At 38.5% G+C, this 12,533-nt stretch overlaps 1 long non-coding RNA gene across 2 annotated transcripts in view; it reads left to right on the top strand.

The window, feature by feature from the left end:
* Positions 1-12,533, top strand: part of LOC122791131 — a 1,637,998-nt gene that overhangs the window by 689,537 nt on the left and 935,928 nt on the right. The window lies entirely within an intron of this gene.

The following is a 12,533-nucleotide window of genomic DNA, read 5'->3' as shown; positions in this document are numbered from 1 at the left end:
CTGCCGGAGCATGTCAGGTTTCCATTTGTAGTGCAATTTAGTATTTATTTAAAGCTTCATCATATACCATTTCACTGAACTATGTTTTGAGGTTGCCACTTTTACACAGTGAGATTACATGGTTAACAAGTAAAAAAAATAATAAAAAGCTACTGCTATCAGATATGTATATTACAGCAGGTTTGGTCTTGGTGTGTTAGACTTGGTGTGTTAGACTGATCTAGCTGATAGCAACATTACTAAGAAGATATAGAAAGATATAAAAAGGATCACTGGTGATAGAAAGCTGCATTAGCCCCTCCAGTGAAATGCAATGTACTGTGTGTGTGTGTGTGTGTGTGTGTGTGTGTGTGTGTGTGTGTGTGTGTGTGTGTGTGTGTGTCTGTGCACGTGCAAAATTATCTTGGCCAGGTTTAAGTTAAAGGAGCTGGTGATTACTCTGTACAGTATGAAACTCATTTAGGTGTGGCAGTGCTAGTCACAACCTGAGAGAGTGGTGTACATTGGGAAGGATTAAATGCCCATTTATCACATATATAATTGATTTGCAGAGATGTTTATATATTGTAAACTGAATTTTTGTAGTCTGAAAAACAGTTCAGTCAAACAAAAAGTGCATACATCCTTCTAGCCACAATGTATGCATATAGCAGTACACTGTGCACAACAGTTCATAGGTTCATAGGTAAGTACTGGATGGCGTGTCCAACCTTTTAGTTTATGGGACACTTAACCATACTTAGCAAGGTTTTGGGGGGCAACGTTACTATAACTGAAGATGTTTTTCTTTGTATACCCATGACAGTCAAAGGAGGTGTGCCTCGCTCATGGAACAAAACAGATGGCAACATTGGTTATTTCAAATTCATTTTTTGTGTCCTTGATAGCTGAAAATTAAACTTGCAACTAACAAGGTAACGTTAAACAAATAGTATCCTTGCTACAATAGTGCAAATGTAAAGGTGTAAATACACATGAAAACACTTTAAGTATCCTTTCTACAGCAGTACAAGAATGTTGGTGCAAATACTTTTTTTCAAGTATCCTTACTACAAAAGTGCAAACGTAAATGTGCAAATACACATAAAAGTAATTTTCAAGTATCCTCTCTATAAACGTACAAATATATTTGTGTAAATACACATGAAAGCATGCTTGCTACAACACTGCAAATGTAATGGTGGAAATACACATGAATGTATTTTTCAAGTAATGTCATAACTGTGCAAACCTTTTTAGTTTATGGGACACTTAACCATACTTAGCAAGGTTTTGGGGGTTACGTTACTATAACTGAAGATGTTTTTCTTTGTATACCCACGACAGTCAAAGGAGGTGTGCCTCACTCATGGAACAAAACAGATGGCAACATTGGTTATTTCAAATTCATTTTTTGTGTTCTTGATAGCTGAAAATTAAACTTGCAACTAACAAGGTAATGTTAAACAAATAGTATCCTTGCTACAATAGTGCAAATGTAAAGGTGCAAATACACATGAAAACACTTTAAGTATCCTTTCTACAGCAGTACAAGAATGTTGGTGCAAATACTTTTTTTCAAGTATCCTCACTACAAAAGTGCAAATGTAAATGTGCAAATACACATAAAAGTAATTTTTAAGTATCCCCTCTATAAACATACAAATATATTTGTGTAAATACACATGAAAGCATGCTTGCTACAACACTGCAAATGTAATGGTGGAAATACACATGAATGTATTTTTCAAGTAATGTCATAACTGTGCAAACCAAGATTTGTCAAAAGACAGAATTAAAATCATTTTTCAGACATGACCTACAAAATCAGTTAATGGGATGTTTGACTTTGCTTGTTTTTGCACATGTGGTCTATGTCTGCACCAGAAGTGGTCATACAGAATATATCTTCCAGATGTGTATCTGTGATAGCAGATCTCAATTTGCTTTTTACACACTTCATTCTGGAGAAGAATTGTTCACAGCAGTATGTGCTGCCAAAATGTGCAAAAATGTTATAATATTCTTTATTATATTAAATGTATTTCTATAGAAACATAATTGCTGTAGAAATTCAGGATACTATTCTCTGTGAAGGCTCTCTTTAAGTTACTGCTGTTGCAAAGCTCAAGGAGTTCCAACTGAATGGTATCAGGATCAGTGCAGAGATTGACCACAAAAAGATCTCTAAAAAATCTAGGATCAGTGCAGGGATCAACCACAAAAGGATCTCCAAAGATCTTCATCTCTTTATGGTGTTTATGAAAGTCCTCACATCTACATTTGCCTTCTAGAATGAGTGCGGGTAGTAGGACACAGTATTTTATACAGTCAGCTGTATTAGTGGGTCTTGTGCTTTGGGTAAGAATTTCCATTTGGACAAATGCATCTGCATCTGCAGCAGTTCTAGCTTTTGAATGAATGTAATTAGATATTTATACAGTCTAACTAATTGATCCCTCCCCTGTTGTTTCAAATTAAAATCTGCAAATGACTTTGTGATGTGTACAAGAAATGTCAGGTCATTTAGCCACCAATAATCTTCCAAGAATGTGATATTTTTACCTTTGTTGATCATGAAGGATTTTATTTTGTCATGCCTAATATTGCTTTCCTGCTCAGCCACTGAACTTGAGAGAAGTAAATCACATCATCATGCTGAGCACTTCTTTAAGAAAGGTTTTCTGTTGCTATGACCTTTTCCATGATCTCTCTCATTTTAAGTGTTTTGGCACACGTGTTCTCTTGATGGAGGATGCAGTGATGTGCAATGAGTTCCTGTGGTGATGACTTCATTATTAAAGTTACAAATCCATTTTGCTTCCCTGTCATGAGGGGAACATGACCATTCATAATCTCTCAGAGTATTGCCTCACTGAGCTTTATAATACCTGTTCACTTGATCAAAAATGTCCTTTCTTGTTGCTGTGCCCTTCATTCAACAAATATGAATGAGGTCTTCCAGCGTATCAAAAGATTTGGTAACTCCTCAGGCAAATGTAGTCACCCCAAACATAGATATTATCATCAAGTGCCAAATTGAAGAACTGACAATGTTTTAGTCTTTCACAAAGATTATCTTCGATGTTTGAGGACAGGTCCTCCACTCATCTTGCAATGGTCTGATGTGAGAAGCTCCGATGTCCCTCTGTTAATTGTTTTTTTCTGGACAGGCCACATCTGTGAATATTTTAAGGCAGTCTTTGACAAATTCTCCATCTGAAAACAATTTCCCTCTTTTTGTTATTAATTCTGCTATCAAATAACTGATTTTAATTGGGTCTTCAGTACCCTGGCTTGTGAGTGTATAAAGTGACTACTGGCTGCTAATAGCTGGATTCATGGCTTTTACTCTGTCAGTTCTCAGTTGTCCAGTGATGCTGTCAGATTTAGTTGCATGCTTTGTAGTATAATGGTGTTTTTTGTTGTACTCCAAGGGCATAGCGATTATTTCCTGACAAATTAAACATACATTATACCATGGTGTTCAATGACAAAACACTCCTCAGACCACAAACATCTGAAAATATGACATTCCCTGTCAGTCTTTCTTTTCTTAGTAGTGGACAACAATTTGATAAGTACCTTTGGGGAAAAGAATCAAGAGAGACACAAGACAAGTTGTCTAACTTCCTTTCATCCTAGATTGCTCTCCAAAAGTATTCTGAAGTAACATTTTGAAAATCAGTACACAATAATCTAGAATTAACCTCAAAAGGGCCCTTAGCAGCATGGTAGCTGTTGCTACTTTAACTCCCTGACATGACCCTGTATATTACCCATCCAACAAGCCATATCAAACATCAGTATATCCCTGATAAATAGGTGCAGTTTCCAAGTACACCACTGCTGCTTGCTGCTGATGAACATGAGATAATTCCATAGAACTTCAGTTGCTGTGCAATCATGCACTAAGTACTGCATCCTATGAACTTTAATTAGTAATTAACTTTTACCATTTCAACCTCAGCAGTCTAACTAATGTAAAAACCCTCAATAGATGAGTAGGCACCAACATACTGCCCAACCGTCCCGAATTACTTGGTTTTTACCAAGTTTTGAGGACCAAATAAAGGGGTGTCAAGATTCCAGAGTGGCACCCCTTCATTTCCGATTTTTTCTTTTTAATTTTTTGCTTTCATTTTTTGAGCTGATGTCATCATATGCGATGACATCAGCTCCATCAGCCTGTCGGAATTGAGAATTGAGCTCAAGGGCACGCATTTCCGGCTCACTGTTTGATTTGGATCTGTGAGCGGGAAGGAAACTATATGCTCCTCCTATCGTATTTATGTGAACAGAGTTAGGATACACTAGTATTTATGAACAGATATGGATCTGCGAGCGAGAAGGAAACTATATGCATTTTTGCTACTTGGGAGATTTATGGGAGTTAGGAGATGCTCGTATTTATGAACGGATTATTTCTGCTGCTTGGGAGATGCTCATATTTCATATGAGGTATCTGAACACTGGTTTCTGGCTTGCAGTGTATGTGCGTGAAAATGCCCCCAGGTGACTACACCTGGTGGCTAAAGATACTCAGCCTCAAACTCTGTACTTTGGGTACAAGGTAAAAAGAGCTTGAAGTCCCTAGCCACCACCACATGTGAATCTATGCCTCATATTTTTGTTCTGTTCCTCATTAAATGTGTAGTTTTCAGGATTTTTGTGGCAAATCACTGAAAGATTGAATTCACTAAATAATGACAGGCATTTGAATTTCAGACTTCATATTCTTCAGAAAATAAATGGCAATACAAAACCTTTTATTCTAGCAATGTTCTAAGTTTATAAGATTATTGTTTGAAATTTGTCCCTATTTTGGGACTGTATGCCCCATTATTGGCTTTGTCTGGGTTTTTTGTGCTAAGACATTGAGAGCTATGGTGAGAAGTGAGAACTGAATTCTGTATTCCCCCATTATTGGCTTTGTCCAGGATTTTTGTGCTAAGAGGTTGAGAGCTATGGTGAGATGAGAACTGAATTCAGTAAATGATAGCCATTTAAGTTTCAGTCTTCCTATCTTTCAGGAAGCTGCTGATTTGGCATGGTGGTATGTTGCTCTGACTGTAGTGCACAGCGTCCGGGGTTCAAGACTTGGCAGTGAAATGCAGGGTGGTAATACAACACTTTATTCTAGCAACTTTCCAAAATTATACAAGCAATGTTTAAAATGTGTCCCTGGATTTTGGCCTCCCCCCGCCAAAAAAAACCCCCCTGAAATTGTAAATAAGTGTGAGAAGTTGTGCAAGATGCCTATGGCTTACACTACTGTTATTCTATTTATATATAAGTATATAATATATATATATATATATATATATATATATATATATATATATATATATATGTGTGTGTGTGTGTGTGTTTGTGTGTGTCTGTGTGGAAGTAGAGTGACTTTTACGATGGAAATGTTCTGAATTGGGCATTTTTGCCATTATTGGTTCATGCATCTTGTTTCATTGCCTACTGGAAAATAATGTAAAATGCGCTCTAACTTAAGTCTAACAAGTGTGCTGTATTATTAAACAAGTAATATAATTTAATAAAGTCAGGAATGTGTATCAAAGAACGCATGTATGTTTCTTGTTTTGTGTGCAAGGGGCCTATGATTTGAAAACAGCCCAAAGGTAATCTTTATCCACCACTGGCCAGATGCATTTTCTTTGGATGTGGTGTGAGTTTCAATGCTGTTTCAATGAATGTGAGTTTCAAGGTCAGAGAAGTTGTAATGCCAAGTCTATTTTCATTGTGAGACAGTATTGCTTTGTTTAACAGATATCAATTAGTGTTTGAACATTGTGCTATAAAATGTAAACATAAAATCCAAATAATCATTGTAGAAGTAAAGCAGTATGCACACATTAGTGTTTATGGTAAATGGGGCGAAATAGCCAGGTAATGGGACATCGGAATGGCTGCAGGGGGACTCTGGTGCCATATATTGGTTGTCTGTTCTTCAGTTTGCATTTGAATGTTGATATCCCACAATTCCATTGGAGTGGGTGGGGTTACATAATTATGTATGCAAATTTTACTTTAATCAGCATACAGATTTGTACCTATTTTTCATGGGCCTTGTCCAGATTTTTGATGTTTCCAGGTTGAGAGGTATGGGCACCAATGAGAATGTTATGCATTAATAGATGTAGTCTTCTCTGCTGTAGCAGGTTTGGAGCAAGACTAGAACTCTGAAATTGCATTACATTGTCACATGAGCCTCCACTTGATCACAGCAGGTGGAAAATCTCAAAAAGTGCAAGCCAAAAAACAGAACCATACAAGTCACCACATAACTACTACATGACTAAGTAATTACCATTTTGCAGCCCAAAAGAAGTCAATGTCAGTGCAGGGAGAAAACCAGGGGATCACAGTGGAAGAACAGAAGAAATGTTGTTACCATTTGATAATGCAGTGTGTTTCAGTGTAGGCAGCAGCTTGAAGGTGGAAGGAATCAAACTGACCTGCATCAGAACTGCAAAGAATCACTCTCAACAATCTCCCCTCCACTACTCAGTTATGCACAGCAACTGTAACAGCATTCCAAACACACACCTCAGAAATGCATACCAAGTCAGAATGACTAGCTTTGCAAATAATTCAAATGCGTGTAAATGAGGAGAAATCTATAATATGCTTAATATACAAGCATATGCACACTTACCAACACATATACACCAATCAGTGAAGAATGTACAGATTAAAAACTCCTCCTGTCCACACACACCAACTATAGTAGGTTACTTTTTCAAGTACTCAGCACAAACAGATACAGGAAAAACAAACATAAGCCTCTCAAATATGCAGTCTATGCACAGTATGCATACACACTAATGAATTATGCACAAATTCAAACTTCACCCACTAGATAAATCAGGTTAATTTTCAATAATTAGTTTTTTCCCATAATGTTTTTTTCTCCCTTAAAATTAAAACAGTGACACAGGCCCAGATGTCATAAAACAGGCTGTTTTAAACTGCATTCCTAATGGCAGTGTATGTATCTTACTGAAGATATACAAGTCATACTCTTCTAACAGAGTCCACAAGACTGAGGTACAAAATGTAATGGGGGACAAACACCCCAAATTAGGGACAGATTTTGCATACTGCATACATGTGGAAAGTTGGTATAAGAGGTTATTCATTTGCTTGTACTTCTGAAGTAATACTATGTCTGAAATTCAATACTTTACTAGCAGCAATCAACAATTTTCCAGAAAACCACACATTCCATGATGAACAGATCATAAATGATATTGAAAAAATAATGAATGTTCTGCAGAGTCAGAGACAATTGAGGGAAAAGTGCAACCCAGTGCAAACCTCCACCCTCTCAACCTGAAGCTATAGTAAAGCAGTTAGCACAAGAACTCAACACTCCAGCAAATAAAGGCAGTCATCCATACCTCTCAACTTCTTTAGTCAAGAATCGTGACAAAGGAATAAATAATGGGGAGGGGGCAACAAAACTCAGGGACAATTACCCTAATTCACTTAAAGGTACTAGAATAGGTTTTGCATCAACATGGATTTTCGGGCAATGGCATTTTAATGTTTAGTTTTACTAAGTGGAATCCTTAGGGATTTTTGTGTAAATGTTGCCAACCAGGGAAGCCCACCAAGGTGTACATTTTCAAGTGTGTTCATCAAGTACTGTGTGGTTAAAAATAGTCCCGTAGTAAGCAGCTGAAGGTAGGAGGAATCGAATTTGATACCTTTAACCTGGCATCCTTAATTATAGGAGGCATCTCATTACCAACTCACAGCAATTAGTCCTTAGTCCTGTCCCTCATAGCAACTTATAATTTGTTGTGGTAAAGGTTGTTAGCTTAGAAAAAGCAACCAGTCACCATTTAGTAGATACTCGCACAAACACCAGGAACCAAGAGTGGACACGGTTACAATAAAGGCTGTCTTCCGAAATCACAACACCTCCAATAACTCCACCAATATACAAGGCTCAAAACGATAGAAATCCCACCAGTGATAATATGACAAAAACTTTTATTGGACACTGACAAATGAACACTAAAATATAACGAATATCCACAATATAACTGAATGGTATATGAATTAGAAATAGGATTAAGAGCTTTCGTCTCCCACTGGATTCTGATGAGGTCTCCAGTGGGAGACGAAAGCGCTTAATCCTATTTCTATCCTATCCTGGATATTCGTTATATTTTAGTGTTCATTTGTCAGTGTCCAATAAAAGTTTTTGTCATATTATCACTGGTGGGATTTCTATCGTTTTGAGCCTTGTATATTGGTGGAGTTATTGGAGGTGTTGTGATTTTGGAAGACAGCCTTTATTGTAACCGTGTCCACTCTTGGTTCCTGGTGTTTGTGAAAGGTTGTTAGCTTGTTACTTTGCCATACTTGCAACATGGTAAAGACGGTTACCTTATTTTTCCCCATACTCCAAAAGCAACTTCCCTTTAACACAACAAATCAAAAATTATGAGGGACAGGGGCATGATGAGACTGAGGCTAAATCAGGTACACTGCAAAATGCTGAGTAGCTGGGAGATACATATCAGCAGCATTACTGACATGTTTCCATTCCACTTTAATCAACAGTTATCTACCGAAAAAAAAATTTCCAAGAGCAGGAAAAATTAAGAGACAACTAGGTACACTCTGCAAAGTCCCCTCTTTGCCCTCTCAACATTTTTTTTAAATGTTCAGTGATTTACCAGAGAATCCTATCTTCTACAATGGGCAATATGGGATGAAACCAGGATCATACCCCTGTAGTGCTAGACTTCTCTACACAGGCAAAAAAAAAAAAAAAAACCTAGGGGATTGGGATACAAAGGACCAACATCAGGAATAGATTTTAAATATTACTCTTATAAGGTCATAAAAGTTGGTAGAATAACAGATTTTGCAATTTTAAATCTTGGTCTTATATGCTTAAAAATGTGCACTTCATAACAGATTTTGCATTTGCACGCATTTTCTAAATACTTTGAACTCTGAACTTCAGAAGAGTGGCATTTAGTGACTTGAATCCTCCACTATTTTTTTTTAAGAAAAGACTAAAAAATGTGAGATAGAAATATGGACAGTCTGCAAAAGTCTGGACCTCATATGCCAGGAACACTCTTCAAACATATATGCCACAGTTGTGAACCCAACCCCCACTGCAATTTTATCCTCTTCAAAAGTACTTGTAATAATGTGGCAAAACTTAAAGACATTTTGTAGACTGGTAAGCCAGAAATACAAACATTTTGCAAAGCTGGTTCTGAAAGTTGCCTGTTTAACTCCACACACTCCAAACTCAAGCAAACATTACCTTCAAACAAATGACTTCATCATTTAGTTGAGACATTAAACTGAGGCTCCATTTGCCTGAGTTGCTGGTAGTTCATTTGGATGTAAAAAATCCTATGGCATCTATCAAAAAGAGTAAGGGATGTTGCCAACTTCCGTTTACAAATTTCCCCTAGTGTTATGAATACTACATTGGGTCTCTGCTGAAAAGATGCTACTAGCCTAGTGGGACTATCTGTTAAAGCAATCTGTTTTTGAAAGTTTTATGTTCAAACCTGAAATATATAGAAATAAGTTTAGAGAGCACAGAAGAAAATCAGAAGAATGTGTAAGCACTTTTATTGCAGAAATAAGAAAATACTTTAATAAGTGGATGAATGGATAACAAATTACTATTTTGACCTGTTGGGACTCCTTATTATAAGTGCAAAAGCAACCACTACTTTTCCTGTAGATATAACAATATAATTGACAGACTGGGAAAGTAACAGTTCTGAAGAGATGGGAAAAATGGTGACTTCTAGTTAGCTAGTAGGGCATAGAACCCGTGCGGTAGTTTCAAACAACACAGCACATTCCACAGGCAAAGATGGAAGCTGCTAGTTCCAGTATATATCAATGTCTTGGGGTTAAATATTTCTAGTGTAACCAAGTGGGCCATGAACAGTCCAAACGTCCACAGAATCAAGGTGGGGATTTAATGAAGGTGGGGATCTTATGAGGGAGCTAATAAAGGTGGCACCAAAGTTAGTTATGGGTTGTCTTGAAACTGTGACTGCTTCAGGTTATCACAAGACCTTATGTTCTAGCCTGCTAGATAGTAAAGAGACTATTACTGAGAGAGATTCTGCATCAGAAATAACTACTATTAAAACTGCAGTTGTTAGAGAAGAACATTACCTGCCTTGACAGCCCAATCCTGTAGGACCATGATCAGGGCACCTTATGAAGTACCACTGGCCAGAATCAGTTGGACTAGGTTGGGGGAAAGGAAACAAATAGGTGGTAGTGTTTGATGATATCCTAGTAAATGATCTAATAGTTAAAGACTTTGAAGACTCAGTGCATTTTGTCCATGCAATTACAAGCAGACAGCATGGAGGCAATCATGTGAGCAAGGTTGCAGAGGGAGACCGAGGAAGAGGCCACAACTCCAGTGCAGGTTGTTGATGTGGCTACTTCAGAGAAAGAACTAGCCAGTAACAACAAGCCTACCATTGAGCCACAGCTGTTAAAAGATACTGAGTTTCTTCTGGAAGGAGTCACTTCAGTGGAAGCTATTGTTGGTAACAGCAAGCCTCGGTCTGAGACATGGCTGTTAAAAGATACTAGACTTCCAATGGAAAGGGAACTTGCAAAGACCACAAAGAGAGAAAGAGTTCAGACAGGCACAATTCTTAAATCTCAGCTTACTGAACCTAAGAGAGTTAGCTAAGGAGGCTTCTGATTCTGATGAGCAGTAAAAGTCTGCATACAAGGATGAGAGATTACTCACCAGAGACTGGACCTGTGAAGCAGGGCTAGAGGAAGAAGTAACAGCAGGTGATAATCTGAAGAGACTACAGTCAAATATTTCTGGACAAGTCTGTGATTTTTCTTTTTCAGGTTATCTGGACGTAAAATGTACAAAATGGAGACTTAATGCAAAATGTTTATTTGCCAGACATTGCCAAATATGTGAGAGAGTTTTGCAAGAAATGTGAGCAGTGTCAATAAGTTGACAAGGAAAGGGATAAAGTTAAGGCTGCTTTGATGCCATTGCCCATTACTGAGGAGATGTTTCAGAAGGTGGACATGGATATTCTGGTAGCTTTTAGTACTCTAGCCATCACAGATAAGATGTATAACTTGATGGTGATAGACTATGTTACCAGATACCTTGTAGTGAAGGTTTTGTTCACTTCTGAGGCAGAAAATGTGGCAAATGTTTTGTTAGAAATGTTCAAAAGAGTGGGTTTCCTCCTCGGAACACTGAAGGACAGAGGGGCAAACATGTCTGACCTTCTGACATGGTTGTTTAGATGCTACAGAGTAAAGTAACTAAAAACTATCACCTATCATCCACAGAAAAAAGGTTTGCTTGAGTGGATTAGGTGGATCTAAAAAATCCCATTACAATTATTGAAAAAAAGTGTGGACTTTCCCCGGGATTCATGAAGCTCGGCGCAAGGCCGGTGTAAGGCCTGCGCCGGCGGTGCATGGAATATCCGGCGCAGTAGCGCCATATACATATTAATGAGAGTGCACCGGAATCACAGACACGTGCGTAGTGTACGTGAGCGAGCCCAGGTAGGATGCGTCTGGAGGCGTGTCTAAGCCGGCATGAGGTGAGCAACCTAATGTGCTGACAGCCACGGTCCGCCCACAATAGTAATGGCAGCAGCCAGGTCCCGTGCAGAATGAAACGCACGTACAGTACGCAACATAGTCCCCGTTCCAAATTAACGGAGAAGCAAATAGAAGCCACGAAGGCATAAGTGTACCCGTCCAAGGAGCAAAGGATACGCATAAGACCGCCGTCCGCAATGCACTGTCAGTGTTTACACTCAGAGAAGGTGTACAGCCGCATGTCAGCGCCGCGACCGACATAGGAGCAGCGACTAAGGTCACCACCTGTCCCACTTTGGTTGGGGCAGTCTCTCCATGGACAGTTGTGTCCCGAAAAACGTATTAGAAATGGCTGATGTGCTACGATTGTAGGACACAATGATATCCCGTATGTAATGTAATGGTAGCATGAATTGGTTATTTCTGTAACAGAAATACCGAAATGACACAATAAACAGAATAAGCAAGGAAATTGCCACAATAATAAGCAAATTATTTAGGCAAACAAGTGAATTTCTATGCTATATAGTGACCGTTTGTATGTGTCGGCCTGTAAAGGCAGATGTGAGTCCCGGAAATATCTCAGATCGGAAAATGGAAAAGGTGGAAACCCCAGCAGCGACATGGGCATGGTCACCAGGGTTACCTGCTGTCCCAAAGTGCCATGGACAGTCCCTGATTGGACAGTCGTGTCCCTGCAACAATCGTAAAAATGGAAAATGACCTGCGATCCCCTGCCACGCAAATTCCCACAATATACATGTAAATAGTAGCATAAAACATATACATTACGGTATGGAACACAGACATGGCATAAGAAAATAAATAAGGAACCCAAACGCTTACAGAATAGGCTCATAGTATGGCAAACAAGTGAAGTTCTGTCTACTGCACTAGCCCTGGGTATGTGTAGTCCTGCAAATTTCGAAGTGTCCACA

Source organism: Protopterus annectens, chromosome 1.part2 (genome assembly GCF_019279795.1).
Source record: "Protopterus annectens isolate FY-2018-M chromosome 1.part2, PAN1.0, whole genome shotgun sequence".
Taxonomy (NCBI): Eukaryota; Metazoa; Chordata; order Ceratodontiformes; family Protopteridae; genus Protopterus; species Protopterus annectens.
This window is presented reverse-complemented; position numbering and strand designations above follow the sequence as displayed.